The sequence below is a fragment of the Xenopus tropicalis genome, chromosome 7, assembly GCF_000004195.4.
Source record: "Xenopus tropicalis strain Nigerian chromosome 7, UCB_Xtro_10.0, whole genome shotgun sequence".
Classification (NCBI taxonomy): domain Eukaryota; kingdom Metazoa; phylum Chordata; class Amphibia; order Anura; family Pipidae; genus Xenopus; species Xenopus tropicalis.
The window spans coordinates 29,475,752-29,493,488 of NC_030683.2; the positions used below are offsets into that span (position 1 = coordinate 29,475,752).

The 17,737-nt window shown below is 41.7% G+C and overlaps 1 protein-coding gene and 1 long non-coding RNA gene across 4 annotated transcripts in view; one reads left to right on the forward strand and one right to left on the reverse strand.

Annotated features, from left to right (window-relative positions):
• The window catches only part of LOC101735144, a 30,043-nt gene extending 26,749 nt beyond the window's left edge, over positions 1–3,294 (reverse strand). For both annotated transcript variants that reach the window (XR_004223698.1, XR_004223697.1), the window contains exons 1-2: positions 3,207–3,294; positions 2,524–2,572 (exon numbers count right to left, since the gene is read on the reverse strand). This is a non-coding gene — a long non-coding RNA (uncharacterized LOC101735144). The remainder of the gene's footprint in view (positions 1–2,523; positions 2,573–3,206) is intronic.
• A 133-nt stretch (positions 3,295–3,427) lies between these two features.
• Positions 3,428–17,737, forward strand: part of sema4g (semaphorin 4G) — a 145,441-nt gene continuing 131,131 nt past the window's right edge. The window contains exon 1 of one of the 2 annotated variants that reach the window (XM_031906658.1): positions 3,428–3,680. The gene's annotated coding sequence lies outside the window, so the exon portion shown is untranslated. Of the gene's footprint in view, positions 3,681–12,829; positions 12,980–17,737 lie in introns of those variants that run through there. The other variant, XM_002938721.5, reaches the window with a different exon arrangement.

The window sequence follows — 17,737 nt, forward strand, 5'->3', positions numbered from 1 at the left end:
TTACCAGCCGCTTCAGATATGGGTTTTTTTTACCGTAGCCTGCAAATTTAGTTAAATCAGTTAAGGTTAAAGTTAAATGAGCAAAGGGTGGGACTCATAGACACGTGCAGTTAATGCCTCTTGTGTTATCGTTGTTTGTCACGTTTGACATGTTTTGAGTTGAGGGGAGCCAATGGCAAATTATTCCCATTGGCTCTCCTCTGAGGCGTTACACCCGGAGGGAAAGGTGAGTGAATGCCGGTAACAGGGTTGAAGCCTTGACGTGGCGTTACTGCTCACATGTACAAACATGTGCTAATTCAACCAATGGTGCGACTGTGAGTGAAGTGCTTCATTGGCACAATTTGTTTCTCTTTGTTGAGGACTAGATCTTTTAGGTCCAAGTTATACCATAGGCATAAATATAGGCATTATACCATACTGTACATCCAAATTAGTCACGCCGACAATTTCTAAATCTCTTCAACAATTTCTAACCAGCTTTTTTTCTCATTGGAAAATCTAACAATCTCTTATCATGTGTCAAAACCCACTTATAAAATAACTGCATGAGCAAAGCACTGAATAAATATTAAAAATCCATCTTTTAACATAATGGAAATGTATTAAGACATGGAATAATGGAAAATATTTATATCAGTTATTACTAAATATCTGGATTTTTTTTTTTATAGAACAACAGAGGTTGAGTTGTTCTTACAAGGCGAAGGAGAACCATGATGGTAAGAGTTGCTCTATGGGTGCTGCTGAGGGCGATTTGCATAGCAAGCAATGCAGTTGTCCCAAGCTTCTTATATAAAGCCAACCATGTTCCTTTTGTGAGCTATTTGGTTACTGCTGATTCCTAATGTGTGGCAGCCACACATTTCTCAAGCTCAGGTAAGGGCGTTATTCATAGAGATTGAAATCAAGTTATTCTTCTGTAAAGTATATAACGTTAATTGTGAAAAACGGAACAGTGATCTAAGAAAAAAGGGTAACCTATTACTGTGCATACATTCCAACAGAAGGATTGTGTGGTAAATTTTTATCTTTAGTCTTGTTATTATTGGGTTATTTTTTCAAATTCTATTTAGCATAAGGTTCAGGTTTACAGTGCATAATAATTATAAGCATTTTTATCTTACCTTCCTGATTAATATTGTATATCTTTAAAGATGACGTTCATCTTGAAATATATTCATGCGTTACCCTAGTTTGTGAAATTATATTCATATTTGAAAAATACATACGTTACCAGTTTTGGAAAAGCCAACCTGAGATACAGAGAATCTGTATCATAATGAATAGTAATATCAATTGTTGTCTGCTAATTTCCAGCCAGCAATTTGGCAGCCAAATAACACACAGAAGGATGAAGGGGGGGGGGGTCAGTCTATTGTTATTTCCTATTGCTAATCTTTCTTTTCGGTCCCCTGCTAACTGTCTTCCATCCTGATTTCTACATGGTATACGGCTGCCTAGTTGCTAGCATAATTAACCCATAACTACTTTATAGTTGTTATTTTTAAGCCTGAAAAATAGAAAATGTCCAGCTACAAACTGGATAAGACTACTGCTGTCCACGTGATGCTAACAGAATGATAACAGAATACTAATGCTAACAGAATATTAAATACAAAAGTAATCTAACAGAACAGAATATAACATACCAAAAGAATCTAACAGAATAGAAAAGTAGCTGTATGCATGCATGGCCACCGATACAGCCTCTGCCTGACTGGCCATGTACCATAAGGCCTTGGGTTGGGCCGGGTGTGGCTAATCTTTGGGAATTAACAACTGCTCCAGGTTCCCCTAGTGCTGCCAGCACCACAGGTTAGGAACCACTGCTCTAGGACCCTGGAAGTATAAGGAGTCCCACTGTATTGAAATTTAGTTACTTATTTAGCTCATTATCACTATAAATCCTTGTCACATTGCTCTTTTTGCAATCACCCTGTGCTGGGGTAACAGTACATTTCCTATTGCATCACCCAACCCTGGTGTAACACAATAGCATTCCCACCCCCACAGGGCAGTACTAAACCAACACAAACATCACAAGATGAATGCAAGACAAGTCACATTGTTACCTAAAACCGTATTCTCCATGAAAAACGAAGTAGAGACCTTCTGTTTTAATGTACCACTGGTCTGCTTTACCAAATGCTGCAAAATCTCTTTCTTCCCAGAATTGTTTCCCTAGGTGATATTTTGCAATAATGGAAATAACTCCAATCCCTCTGTTACTCAATGGAGACTCTCTATTAAGGCTGGGGATCTTGCTCAATGGGTAGTTACCTTAAAATGTACTTTTACTATGACATAAAAAAGATAATTTGCTATTAGACTTCTATTTTTGTGGTTACATTTTTCTCTATGCAGCTGACCGGCTTGGGATTTTAACTGTTATCTGGTTGCTAGGGTTCAATTACCCTTTCAAACATGAAACAGCTTTGAACTCAGAATGGAAGACAAAAATAAGGGCTCAGCAGAAATATAAGCAATAAAAATAGAATAAAAACAAATCTGAAGCCTCACTGTGATCTTTTCTCAGGTGATCTGGAGTCAGCTGCCCAATATTTTTCAGCTGCAGGGAAGAAAGAGGCAGGATATAATTGATTATAAAAAACATCCTTCCATAACATAATTAAAATGTATTTGAAGTTGAAATGACAATTAAAGGATCAAAGGTCAAAATAAGATTTATGACAAAAGGTGGCACACAGAGAGCGATGTGATTGGCCAATTCTACTATTTAGCCAGCGCTCCATATGGGGCCCCCATGGGTGGCTAGTTTGATTGATTATTAAACAATTCTGCAGTTTGTGCTCAGTCTAGAAGAGCCTGGCCAGGTAGTGCCCAAATAAAAAGCTCCTCAGTGCAGGTTCATCTACAACTAATTGGAGCAGATTTCTCAAAATGCAAGATTAGCATTTACTACAAAAAGTCACCCCCTTTCTATTTATTCCTATGGGAGTTTTAGAAGTGTTATCAACGTGTGAAAGATAGAGTTCACTATTTGATTAATACTCTTCTAAAAGTCGCATCGAAAGGCACAGAAAGTGGGTGAGTCCCCTATTATTATTATTGACATAAAGCACCAACATATTCCGCAGCGCTGTACAATAAGTGGGGTTCATACATTGGACATACAGAGTAATATATAAAGCAATCAATAACCGATACAAGAGGTGAAGAGAGCCCTGCCCAAAAGAGCTTACAATCCTTAGTTTTCGCACACCAATCAACTCTTCATTTATTTACGGCTGCAAAGAGTTTGGCCTCTGTATAGCGGCACCCAAGGAGCATCAGCCACTTACTAACCCCCATGTATATGGTAGAGAGGCGCTAAGCCAGTATTTTCCCATATAACAACCCCCTATCAATAAAAGAGCGGAGGGTCCTGAGAGACAGCACGCTGCCGCTATTGGCCATTATGAGGCTTTCTCCAACAGTTGTAGTTCCGGCTGGGCTGCCGGTGGGCGGCGCTAGAGAGACGCTGAACCTGAGCTTCCAATGAGCTTCCACACGTTACCTAGAGGCAGCGAAGTGGCGTTGTGAAATGAGAAAGCTGCTTGTATCTGGCAGCTCCGTGGGGGTAGAGCGGTGCCATCGCATGGACTATACAGCGGGGCTTTCTTCAGCGGCCCGGGAGTAGCGGGAGTACCTGTGGGACGCGGTACCGAGGCGGCACGGTAAGCAGAGCTACAGGGCACAGAGAGCGGCCAGGTGGCTGCCTGTACGTGAGGCTTTATCCCCAAGTACCTGTAGGTGTTTGTACCGGGAGAGCCCCCCCCCCCCGGCTGCAGCTCTTCCGTGACCTTCATTTCCGACCCCGGAGAGGTGCAGCCCAGGTGCTGGTTTCTTGCGCTGCGTCGAGTTTGTTCCTAGAGGGAACCTGTCCGAGCCCTGGGCTGTATCCATGTCTGGCGTTAATATGATGGCAGGATCCCTCTCTGTATCAGACCGGGCTGAGTGTCCCCTCCAGGGGTGACATGGCAGGATCCCTCTCTGTATCAGACCGGGCTGAGTGTCCCCTCCAGGGGTGACATGGCAGGATCCCTCTCTGTATCAGACCGGGCTGAGTGTCCCCTCCAGGGGTGACATGGCAGGATCCCTCTCTGTATCAGACCGGGCTGAGTGTCCCCTCCAGGGGTGACATGGCAGGATCCCTCTCTGTATCAGACCGGGCTGAGTGTCCCCTCCAGGGGTGACATGGCAGGATCCCTCTCTGTATCAGACCGGGCTGAGTGTCCCCTCCAGGAGTGACATGGCAGGATCCCTCTCTGTATCAGACCGGGCTGAGTGTCCCCTCCAGGGGTGACATGGCAGGATCCCTCTCTGTATCAGACCGGGCTGAGTGTCCCCTCCAGGGGTGACATGGCAGGATCCCTCTCTGTATCAGACCGGGCTGAGTGTCCCCTCCAGGGGTGACATGGCAGGATCCCTCTCTGTATCAGACCGGGCTGAGTGTCCCCTCCAGGGGTGACATGGCAGGATCCCTCTCTGTATCAGACCGGGCTGAGTGTCCCCTCCAGGGGTGACATGGCAGGATCCCTCTCTGTATCAGACCGGGCTGAGTGTCCCCTCCAGGGGTGACATGGCAGGATCCCTCTCTGTATCAGACTGGGCTTAGTGTCCCCTCCAGGGGTGACATGGCAGGATCCCTCTCTGTATCAGACCGGGCTGAGTGTCCCCTCCAGGGGTGACATGGCAGGATCCCTCTCTGTATCAGACCGGGCTGAGTGTCCCCTCCAGGGGTGACATGGCAGGATCCCTCTCTGTATCAGACCGGGCTGAGTGTCCCCTCCAGGGGTGACATGGCAGGATCCCTCTCTGTATCAGACCGGGCTGAGTGTCTCCTCCAGGGGTGACATGGCAGGATCCCTCTCTGTATCAGACCGGGCTGAGTGTCCCCTCCAGGGGTGACATGGCAGGATCCCTCTCTGTATCAGACTGGGCTTAGTGTCCCCTCCAGGGGTGACATGGCAGGATCCCTCTCTGTATCAGACCGGGCTGAGTGTCCCCTCCAGGGGTGACATGGCAGGATCCCTCTCTGTATCAGACCGGGCTGAGTGTCCCCTCCAGGGGTGACATGGCAGGATCCCTCTCTGTATCAGACCGGGCTGAGTGTCCCCTCCAGGGGTGACATGGCAGGATCCCTCTCTGTATCAGACCTGGGCTGAGTGTCCCCTCCAGGGGTGACATGGCAGGATCCCTCTCTGTATCAGACCGGGCTGAGTGTCCCCTCCAGGGGTGACATGGCAGGATCCCTCTCTGTATCAGACTGGGCTGAGTGTCCCCTCCAGGGGTTACATGGCAGGATCCCTCTCTGTATCAGACCGGGCTGAGTGTCCCCTCCAGGGGTGACATGGCAGGATCCCTCTCTGTATCAGACTGGGCTGAGTGTCCCCTCCAGGGGTGACATGGCAGGATCCCTCTCTGTATCAGACCCGGGCTGAGTGTCCCCTCCAGGGGTGACATGGCAGGATCCCTCTCTGTATCAGACCGGGCTGAGTGTCCCCTACAGGGGTGACATGGCAGGATCCCTCTCTGTATCAGACCGGGCTGAGTGTCCCCTCCAGGAGTGACATGGCAGGATCCCTCTCTGTATCAGACCGGGCTGAGTGTCCCCTCCAGGCACCTTCTATTAGACAGTTCTGCAGAATATATTGCTGCTTTATAAATACAGTAATAATAACAACAGCTACAGCTTTGGGCACAACATTCATTCTCTGCCGGTTGCTGTTTATACGTCTGCATGGCAGGTGTTGCTTTTTATGCACAGTAGCTCTTATGCAGGATACAGTAGTTTCTATGGCAGCTCCCACTTGTGTATAGATGTGCCCTTTACTGCCAGGACCATGTGAAGGTAGCTCTAAACTTTGAATGGAAATCGTTTGCTTTATCTTCATTGCTAGGAATGTGTAAGGTGAAGGCCCAGTTTAATTTGCAGCAGCATCTGACAGTTTGGACTAGACAGGGTTAAGTCTTCTAATGCACAGTGAATAAATACACAACAGTGGACTGAATCCCCCTACTGTCACCTTGTTGTACATGGATCTGTTATTACTCACGCTCAGTTAGAGGACAGGCCTGGTAATCTCACCTGGGCAGCCCAGATCCTGCTACAAACACAGGCGGCAGTGAATTGCTGGCACTTACCCCCTGCTAATCCCTAGAGGCAGGACAGCCCAAACAGGTTTGTTCTGTGCAATCCCCAGCAGCCACTGAATTTGCAGAGCTCTTGGTGCTTCCAAGTGTTCTCATTAAAGTGATAAAAAGAGCCAAATAGTGCTTTTTTTCAAGCAGAGTCAATTTTTAGATTGTAAGCTCTTTAGCACAGGGCCCCTTCACCTCTTGTATCAGTTATTCCTTGCTTTGTATCTAATTCTGTATGTTCAAAGTATAAGCCGTTTATTGTGCGGCACTGCTGTTGGCACTTTATAAATACAAGTTAATAGTAACAATACTCCTTATAATAGTGATTGAGGGGGATTTCACATGAAGGTTTTTGCCCCCCCAGCTCTGCACATACTATAATATTGTATATGATTTGGCTGTTGAAATTTCCATTTTTGGGATATCTCCTATACGTATTTGTTTGATTCAGTTTAGGGACCGATTGCTATCATTTGCAATATACCTTTCTTTTTCTGCATTGTTTAAAGTGATTTTAATGACGTCTGTTGCAACGCTCTTGCAGTTTGTTATAACAATTCCCTTCCATGGCACCGAGGCGCTGCCAGAGATCAAAGTAAGGATCAGCCTGCCTATTGATGTGTGCGTCTTCATCCAGCGTAAAATCCATTCATTTTATTAACCCGTCACTGCCTGGGAAGAACATTATTCCGTACAGACGCATGTTGCTTGCTTCCTCTGGGGCTGCATCAGCAAATGTTTAACTTGTGTTATGCTTTGTAGGGTGCTGTTATTCTAATGGCTTAGTTTACAGTTGCCTCCGGACCAACTGAGATACATAGCATGGGTTTGTGTCAGACAGTAATGTGTGTATGTGTGCGTAGATCTTATACAATAAAACTAACAGTGTACGCAGTGCTTTACAAGCTCATATTTCAGGGGAAAGTGCTACTTACAGGCACAAGCTGGCAGGGTAGGGCACTAGGAGGACCAGAAAGCATGGTTTTTAAATTCTTAAACTTGTAAATAATTGTCCTTTCATTTCAGTATTCTCTTAATCAGGGTAAAGTGGTTTAAAGGCTTTCATCACTGTGCCAACCCTCCTGTTCCATTTATATGTTTTCAATGTTATCACTAAAACGGCCAGTTTGGCCTTACTGGTGAGTCAAAATGGCAGGGGTGCATTTGGCTCAATGAACATTATCAGGATATCCCACCATGAATGTCCTGAGGCTGCTCGCTGCCCACCTACAGGCAATTCTTCACACTTGAATCTAGTTGGCATGCCAGCCGCAAATAGGTTTTATTGTTTGCTGATAGCCAGGGCACAATATGTGCAAGTAAAAGGATCTGGTATAGTTAATCTGAAATAAACCCTAAATCATTTACAACTAGATACAAGCAGTTTAGCTGCAGGTATTAGACTACTATATGCAGAACCGGTAGTAGCTTAAATGGTTTGAAGAGTCCTGTAGTTTGTTTGGATTTATTGTGCAGAAAATGACAGCAATTTCGCAGTTATGGCACCTCTAGATCTAGTTTTTTTTTCCTCCACAGCTTATATTTTGGTGTTAGTGCTATGGTGTCCATCCTGGAGCAGTTACAGTAAGTACAGGTATGGGACCTGTTATCCAGAATGCTCGGGACCTGGGGTTTTCCGGATAAGGGATCTTTCCGTAATTTGGATCTCCATAACTTAAGTCTGCTAAAAAACATTTAAATATTGAATAAACCCAATAGGCTTGTGTTGCCCCCAATAAGGATTAATTATATCTTAGTTAGGATCAAGTACAAGGTACTGTTTTATAATTACAGAGAAAAAGCAAATCATTTTTAAAAATTAGAATTATTTGCTTATAATGGTCTATGATAGATGGCTTTCCATAATTCGGAACTTTCTGGATAACGGGTTTCTGGATAAGGGATCCCATACCTGTACAAGAGAACATAAAGTTACCAGGGCAAAGATATCCATAATGATTGAACTACTGTTGGGGTATGGTCCCTGGAAGCTAATGGAACACATGGCTGATAATCTGTCAGTCTTTTCCCTCTAAATAAACTCAAGTGCCCACCTGGATGATAATCACTTGTATTAGTATCATCATAGTCACACTGTAATCTCTGGGTTCTATATATTAATTGTTTTGATTGGTTGCTTTTATGATTATTATTTACTTATATTGTGCTTTGTACTATTGGGTGCCTCCGTGTAATTATTTTCTTTTTGCTTTTGGTTCTCCCACAATATGGACTGTTACCCATCCATATTGTGGTTTCAACCTTGCGTAAGATTCCATTGGCTCTAGCTTATTACTTGTTGTATCCTTTGCAATCTAATAGCCTTCCTGTTGTGTTATAATGCATTTAATGAAAAACTAGCAGGAAGCAAAGCATAATGTCCAAGAGGTGTGGGCTGACGTTTCTGGCACAACACAACCAGTTTAAATTACATATTAGGCATTTTACACTGCTAATATCATGAATGTGTAACTTTCAAGTGAATTAGAATTATCCTGTCACTTTTAAATAGGCAACTATATTGAGAGGTAGAGACTAGTTTGATATCAGTATAATGTCTTTGATTGCTCTGAGAGGGATATATATAATTCCTTCCAACATAAGAATCTTTAGCTTTGAATTGCAAAGTTTGCCATTTATTTGTGTTTATTTCCCCATAACTCTGTGTTCCTTACTGCTGTCAACCTCTGATGGTCCTTCACTAATGTCTTGCCACAAGCAGGGCAATATTATGTATTTTATAGGGTAGTGAATGAAAATGCCATACAAGCCTTGTACCTGCTAGGTGAACAAGCAGGAAATGTAGAGTTTGAGCCAATGACTAGGAAAAGGTGTTTTTGGCACTCAGTCATGCCAGCTGCTGTTCTGCTGGGGCATAAATTTAGAAGTAGGGCGCCTATTATACATACCTAGCTTTTGGCACGAGTGTTCCTACATGTGGCTCTCTTCTGGTTAATGTTTCTGTTTCCAGGGAAGAATTGAATTTTCATTAGTTTTTGTTCCATATTCAAATCTTCTACTTGAAATGAAGCCAACAACGACAGATCTCTGAATAACTTCTTTTCTCGCTGTCACTCTTGGGGCAGAACTACTCTCCCATTATTTCCGCAGGGATCTATTGAGTGTAAAGATCAGTACCTGTAGGTGTTAAGGTGGCCATACACGCACCGATAATATCGTACGAAACCTCGTTTCGTACGATATTTGGTGCGTGTATGGTATGTCGGCGAGTCAACCGATATCGCAGGAAGCTGATATCGGCCGACTCGCTGATCGGACCAGTTTAAAAATTTTGATCGGGTGCCATAGAAGGCGCCTGACCAAAATCTTCCTTCAGCGCTGAATCGGCAGAAGGAGGTAGAAATCCTATTGTTTCTACCTCCTTACCTGCCGATTCAGCCCTGAATGGTGTGTGGCGGATCTGACGATATTTTGGCCAGCTTAGACATGGAATAAGAGTGCTGTCGTTTGAAAGTCTGTCTCTTTAAAGCAGGGGCCCCCAACCTTTGTTTTTATCCTTGAGCAACAGTTAAATATATATAAGTTCATAGGGGGTGGCCAAAAAGGGCTGTAATTAGGGATTTGGTAGCCCGATGTGGACGGGCAGCTTACAGGAGGCTCATTTTGGCAGTACACGTGGTCTTTATGCATCTAAAACTCACCTACAATTCAGAAATTCAAAAACTAGTGCCTGCTTTAAGGCCGCTGGGAGCAATATCAAAGGGATTGGTGAGCAACATATTGTTTGCAAGCCCCTGCTTTAAATGTATCTCTCCTGCTGTTAAACTGCAGTGAAAAGCATCCCCTTAAAGGCAAACCCATTGGGGGGAAAGCTGCATTTAGGATGCTCCAATAGCCAGCTAAATACCAAATATTTTACCTCTGTGGCTGCATAGTTCAGCGCTAATGGCCTTTAAAAGCATGAACAATTTGGCCAGCATATATATCCAGCTTGCTAGTCCAAAATAAAACTATTAAATAGGGATTTCTATGTAAATTCAATATGTGATATATGATGTTTGTTTTGTAGAAACAATACATTTTTGTATTTAATCTCATTCAGTTCTGCTTGCATTACATTATATGAGTAAAATCTATTGGCTTGCATGCAAGTTGATCACCTGAACCTAAAGAATACCTGAGTATTTCATCCTTCTGTCCTTGAAAAAGCAAGTTTTTAAAAACACACAGATTTTTTTATATTTAAATTTGAAATTTCACATGGGGCTGTCCATATTCTTCATTTCCCAGGGTGCCATAGCCATGTGACCTGTGCTCTGATAAACTTCAGTCACACTTTACTGCTGAGCTGCAAGTTGGAGTGATATCACCCCCCTCCCAGCAGCCAATCAGCAGAACGATGGGAAGGGAGCAAGATAGCAGCTCCCAGTAGGTATCAGAATAGCACTCAATAGTAAGAAATCCAAGTCTGACTTGGGACTCCTGCAGTTACATGGGAGTAGGAGAAACAATAGGTTACCTGAAAGCAGTTCTAATGTGTAGCGTTGGCTCCTTCTGAAAGCTCAAACTCAGGCACAATGCACTGAGATGGCGCCTACACACCAATATTACAGCTAAAAAACAAGTATGGCACGCATTCTGGTTTCTTGGGCTTCCATTGGAGCAGCAGAAAGCAGAGATGGTGACTGGGACACTTGCTAACTATATGCCAACTGTGCCACTAACTGCAAGCTGGCTTGTAAAGTCTGAAAATAAGGTTATCTACATTAGTGCTAGTGCATATATGGCAGATGAGAACCCCAGATATAACATACATTCCTGCTCATAGAATTACAGCTAAAAAATACATTTGTTGGTTCAAAAATAACATTTTAAAAGGAAGCCTGAAGTATTTGCTATGTTAACAGTGTAATTTAGAAATAAAAAGTACCCCATAAAAATTATGACAGAATCCCTTTAAGCAGCTGCTATATAGGCAAAAATGGCTGTGCTGAATGCTGTAGTAATGTTGGTGCAAGCTATGTAAGGCAGTAGTACCGGCAATGATATATAACATGAGACATTGTTCTTATTGCAGTCAGCCAGGCAATGTATAATACATAGTATTGGAAATGAAAGTATTATTCTTAGCAACACTGGGCTGTTTATTCCTTATTGCAATGGCTTTGTTCAGTCATCAAGGAGCATAAATGTAGCCATAGAAACCAGAGCTATCCACTAATGCATTACCTATACCATCCAGCGTCCTTATTATAGGGCCACTGACATTTCTTTTGTGGTGAAACTGCAGCTTACAACAGTCTTCTTGCCTAATAAACAGAAAAAAAATTGACTTTAGTATGTTTTAAGATACAAAGTAGCTGATGTTATAAATACAGTGTATCAGATGTTGTGTATGTCCATTTTTTCTGTACATTGCTGGTGTGTACTGCCCCAGCCAATCACCTCGGAGACATTGCTCTATAACTACATGGTGAAGTATTAATTTTTCCATGTTTAAATAATTTCCCTCTGTGTCGACCATTCCCCTTTGGCCTATCTGCGTACGTTGTGCAATATCACCTGTTGTTGTAGCCTGTCCTTGCTTTATGGATTAATAGTTGGGTGGATGAGAGGTGCTGGGCTCTGATTGGCTCACTGCTGTTTCCTGTGATAGGCTATTTATTTATTGACTGTTTGGGGACAAAGAGCAACTCTATAACTTCATGTACAGCCTTGAGCTGCAGTGTTAGAGGCCATGGTATGTGTTGTGAAATGGTGCAAACTTTGTTTTCTGTGTTTCTATTTTAAATCATTATTATGCCCGTTAGCCATGAATGACCTGTAATATAAATCTGTAGAATTGAGGATTAGTGATGTCATCCGTTGATACTTTGTGATGTCACTTGTTTTTAGTCACTCTCTGAGACTTTTGTATTAAAAAACAATGTGCACACCCACTTAGATCGTAAGCTGTACAGGGTAGGGAATTTTCTCCTGTATTTCTCAACATCACTTAAGAACGAAAATAAAAATAACAGGGCATAGGGTTGGCAATTCATTAGGCACCCCCAGCCAGTCTAATCACATTCTACTCAGGGCCTCTGCTCCTCTTCTTTATAAGGGTGATGACACATAGGTTGCTTCATTGTTACGTTCCCTGCAGATGACAACAATGGAAAATACCTTTCTGCGGCAGTGTTTGGTATTTGGCTGAATTCAGAAATAATGGATTTGGTGCTTGATATGTACTATAACTAATTATAGTAGCCTACTACCTCTTTAAGACCCTAATAAAAAAACATAAAAATAAAATATTTAAGATATAAAGTTCAGAATATTTGCAGTTAGAGTTAAAATATTAGTTAAATATTAAAAGGCTTAAGGAATCGTTATTTTTAGTAAGCACAGAGGTTAAAAACCAAGGTTCTGTGGATTTCAGCATGACTGCCTCTGTTTGTGCACAGTTAACATCCATTGAAAGGGAACGGTGAGCACTTTGTGCCGGATAAACATATGTTTGTGTGCCAAGGGTGTACGTTCTGAATCTTAACTTTTCTGCATGGGCTCACTGGGTGACTCTTAAATAGCCAGTCTTCTGCTGTTGCTTAACTAAATACTGGTTCCAGTTAATGATTCTAGTAGAGTCCAATGGACAGTGCCACTAATGGCTGGATTATCATCTAACAGTAAATCAGTGGCCTCACTGAGCAGTACGTTCCGAAATAAGCAACCCTTAGCCATGGAAGTTTTTCGAAAAGTGTGAATGTTTTTTTCCATTTATTTAGTAAGTCCAGGTGCAAGTTCTTGTACCCTCGCTCCAGTAATCGGCAGCCTAACAGTGCATGTGAACAGACCTAAAAAGGGATACTTTATACCCATCAAAAACAGTGTAAGTTCTTTTTTTTCATACCTTGTCATCTCATGTTTTTCCTGTTTATAAGTCACTTAGGTATTAGTGAGGGTTCTCATTACAAAGTGGATGCTGCTTAAAGGGGTGGTTTACATTCAGGTTAACATTCAGGTTAACTTTTAGTATGTTATAGAATGGCTTCTTCTTAGCAACTTTTCAGTTGGTCTTCAATTTTTTAATATGTTTTTTTAATTATTTGCCTTAAGCGTTTGTCTCTTTCCAGCTTTCAAATGGGGCAGCCTCTGTTAGGCTACAATTTTATTCTTATTCTTATTTTTTTTCTTACCTTATCTTTTTTTATATAGACCCTCTTTTCTTATTCATGTCTTTCTTTTAAACTACTACCTGGTTGCTAAGTTAAATTGTACCTTAAACTACTACCTGGTTGCTAAGTTAAATTGTACCTTAGCAACCAGATAGCTGCTGAAATTCAAAACTGGAGAGCTGCTGTCAATAATTCAAAAAAACACAAATAAAAAAGACTAACTGAACATTGTCTCAGAACAGTACTTTCTACATAATTAAGTTAATTTAAAGGTAAACAACCTTTACAAATTTGGCCGACATCCTGCAAGAAACACATACTGAGTGTAGTTATTCAACTGGTGGAGAGACTCTGTCATTACTCGGGCTACCTGCTATAGACTTTGTGGGACTGGCAGACTTTGGAACTGAAAATGTTAAAATTCACGGTTTTGGGCCAAAATCCATGGCATTTTTCCGCCAGTGGAGTGCATGCCTTGTGTGCCATTGACCTTAGATTTTTGAGTTCCTGTCCAGTAATCTAGAGATAGCAGAGAGTTTGACAATTGCTTTTGTGATAGATGTTTATGGGATGATTTGAGTGATTTGTTACCTCACTGCACTAAACTTAACCTGTGTAACTTTATCCTTAGGCTTAATGTACACAATGCACACTTAAAACACCAGAAATTGAGAATAGTGTGTGGCAATCACATTAGTTATGGCACTCACAGGGCATTATTGACTTAAGACACCGCAAACTCTTGTAGACTTTTCCTAGAGAGAATGCCTGGCTCTTGTTTCAAAATTTTTTTCTCTCTAGGAACCATTGAAAAAACAGAAATACCACAGTTTGCCTGATGTGCCATAGGCTTGTCTTAAATGCCCTTGATAGTAGCTATACCCATGATGCCACCCATTTTATCCATAAATCAGTGCCACCTACACAGAATGACGAGGCCCCATTGTGTTTGGCACTTATCTCTACAGCTCTAACAACAAACTGCTAATTTGAATCTGCTATTAAGTTTGGTCTAACTGGCCAAATTCTTTTTGTCTGTTATCTCAGCTTTGGTGTTCGATTACCGTGGAATGAAATTGTCAGGCTGGAAATCAGTTTTCATGGTTGACATACATGTACAAAACTATCAGATTGGCTTACAGAGCTCCTCTATCCCTCATTTGTTTGTTACAGCCTCTGTTTAGAATGATGGAAACTTTCTGAGCAATTCCATTCAATTTATTGTAGCCTTTGCTGGTCAAGGTGACCTGCTCGTTATACTGGAAATGTTATTTTTCTTACTGTCTTTTAATATATTACCACTATGTCTGGTACTGATAGCAACTTTACCTGTTACTCCTGGGATGCTGTAGAAATTAATCTAGCCACAGTGCCTTTGGGGTCCCCGTTTAAAGAGGGGAATGGTGTGCAAATTACCATATTGCTTCCTAGCTTACAGTAGAGCCGATGGAAATCTGTGTACAAGTTGGCCTTGGCTAAAGGTGACCATACATACAGTATTAAGATCCACTTGTTTAGCAAGGTCTCCAAATGAGCAGATCTGTCTCCTGATATGCCCACCTAAGGTGAGCGATATTGGCCTATTTTGATCATTTGGTCCTAGGGCCTAACAATACCTAAATCAAACAATGGGTATAGAAGCCACCAGGGCGAAAACCTCATCAATGAGCCAATGTGGTCCCTGATTCAACAGGAAAATGAAACCTGTCGAACGATAATGGTCGGGAAGGCCCATCGAGGGTCCCCATACATTGGTAGTTAAGCTGCCGAATCAATTTGAAGTACTCAAATTGGCATCTTAAATCTACCCATGTGTGGCCACCTTTTTGACCAATTATGGAATATTATTAGGGTTGCCACTTTTTCTAGGAAAAGCCTGTAAAATACTGTCCATGTTAGCAACCCTAAATGTTACAGATATTATACACAGATGTAGTAATTGTGCTAAAGGGGAGCCTTTACAGTGTACATTGTGGAAAAATCAGACATTTTCTTCAGTCACCCCCTCCCCCTTGATTTATTCATTGGCCTGTGTATCCCACTTGCCCCCAATCCTTGTGGCCACCTTTATTAAAAAAAAAAAAAAAAAAAAATGATTCTGTGATAAGTATCAAGCTAAAGATAATTGTACTTTTTTCATGATCTGATTAATTGTGCCCAGAATCTAGAGTAGAATCCTGGGGGAAACCTGAGATGTAAATTGAGACAAAGGAGATGTGATCCGTGACAATTTTTTCTAGTAAAATTATTATGTTCTTTTCAAACAATTAATGATTTTGCATCCTCCAGTAACAGTGTTAATGAATAATGAATAAACTGCTAAGTAAAATCAGTGTTTCTTCTGTTAGTTCTGTTCCTGCTTAGTAGTAGATTCCACACACAGTGCATTCCGCTGCTAATCCTCTGTCCAGGCAGCAGCTAAGTCCATGCACAAAGGATGGAGAGCCGGCACAGGCTTAGAGGGCACTATGTTGTCCTTGTCATGTGTCTGTGTAACTGTGCCCGGAAACCTGACAGTTTGGTTCTGGCCCTGATTTAATCAGTGATTGAGTCCTGAGCTGGGCACCGAGCAGAAATCATGGAGGCTCTTTGTTACAAAGCAGGACTTACCATACTGATTGGACATAGATGCTGAAATAACATTATGGAGGCACTGATTCTTATGTGTATCCGTATTTACGTATCTGCTTTTTTTGATATTTCGACATCTTTTTAATAACAAAGAGTACGTTGCTTGGAATCACAAAGTATTAGTAGTGAGAGTGATTGTATAATCTCTTCTGCGGGTATATATATGTACAGTTTGCATTCCGAGGAGATAAATAAGGTAGGTTTTTAATACCCATTAAATCTGTGGATTATTTTAATGAATTTATCTAAGTACTCATATCTGCATTCATATTGCATATTACGTGTGGGTTGCAGTATCGAATGAGGCTTTCACAGACAAATGCAATCTTGTTATTACAGGTATGGGATGTGTTATCCAGAAGGTTCCAAATTATGGAAAGGCCTATATTTTGTAGACTCCATTATAAGCAAATAATTACCATTTTTAAAAATGATTTCCTTTTTTTTCTGTAATAGTAAAACAGTACCTTGTACTTGATCCCGACTAAGATACAATCAATCCTTATTGGAGGCAAACAATCCTGTTGGGTTTAATTAACATTTATATTATTTTTTAATAGACTTAAGTTATGTAGCTACAAACTACAGAAAGAATCCTTATCTGGAAGACCCCAGTTCCTCAAGCATTCTAGATAACCGGTCCCATACCGGAAATTTACAAAGGAACAAATAGCCATTGGTTGATATATGTATGATCTTGCTGTCAACACATCAAAGATACAACAAAAGTCTCCTTGCATATTGTTAACCACTGAGGTATAAATCATTTGTTAAAACAAATGGTTTGCCACAAATGCTGTGTATGGCCTGGCCAGTTAACTCCTTGGGCAAACTTGAATATCATTCCATGGTATCCTCAGCCAAGGCAATAGCAACAAGTCACATTCAGCGTTACTCCCTTTCACTAGGGAAAATAAAAGAATGATAATCCTGCCTCAGAATAGTGAAAGTAATTAAACTAACAGATAATATTATATTGAGACACCCACAGGGTTAACAAACATCTTTATTTAGCCTATCATTTACTGAGTGTGTATTCAGGCATGCTAATTGAGTCTAAGGAAATAATAACTAGGGATTCAGTGGATGTTAATGCAGTAAGTTATTGTAGCTAAATTAATGTAATCTACAGAGACAGCTATTGATAACGGCTAATATTCTGCTTGGTAGTATTCTTAGCCCCTCGCTCTTAGGAGCTTTCTCCATCTAACCTTGTGCTAATTTTCACTAGTCATATCTTCCAAAACATTTGAGGACAATATTGTCTGTTTTTTTTCTTATAATAAAAAAAAGGCATAAACAACCTCCCCGCAGAGATCAGTATTCACAAAAGGTTCTGTGGGTTTTGTGCAGCATTGACTCTGGCTGCTGCTTGGGTAACTTGGAAATCGCTTTGAGAATCTTAAATTTGCAGGCAGTGTAACCAATGCAGTCACATTTGAATAACTGTTCCTAATCTGTTTGGAATGTGAGCAAACTTTCTGCAATGGTGTACGTGGATTGGATTTGCTTCCTATGGCTGCCTGTTTGGTACCTACGCGCTGCTGTCATGCTCCATTCCGAGTGTACAAATGAGTACAAATAAAAGCACAGAGAGAGTCCTGCTGCATTAACTGGGGCTCTGAACCCTTCTGCTTCTAGCAGTGCCAAGCAAATCATCTCTCCAAAGTGCAGTTTTGTGCCTGTCTAGCATATCCCTTAGTGCAGAATAGGTAATTGGAGTGTCAGCAGGAGATGGCAAACTCATTACAATCCAGCCTGATTGGAGCAGAAATGATGCTGAGGTTGTGCATCAGCGAGTGCCACTGGAATTGGCGAGTGGATTGAATACTAATGTGGCA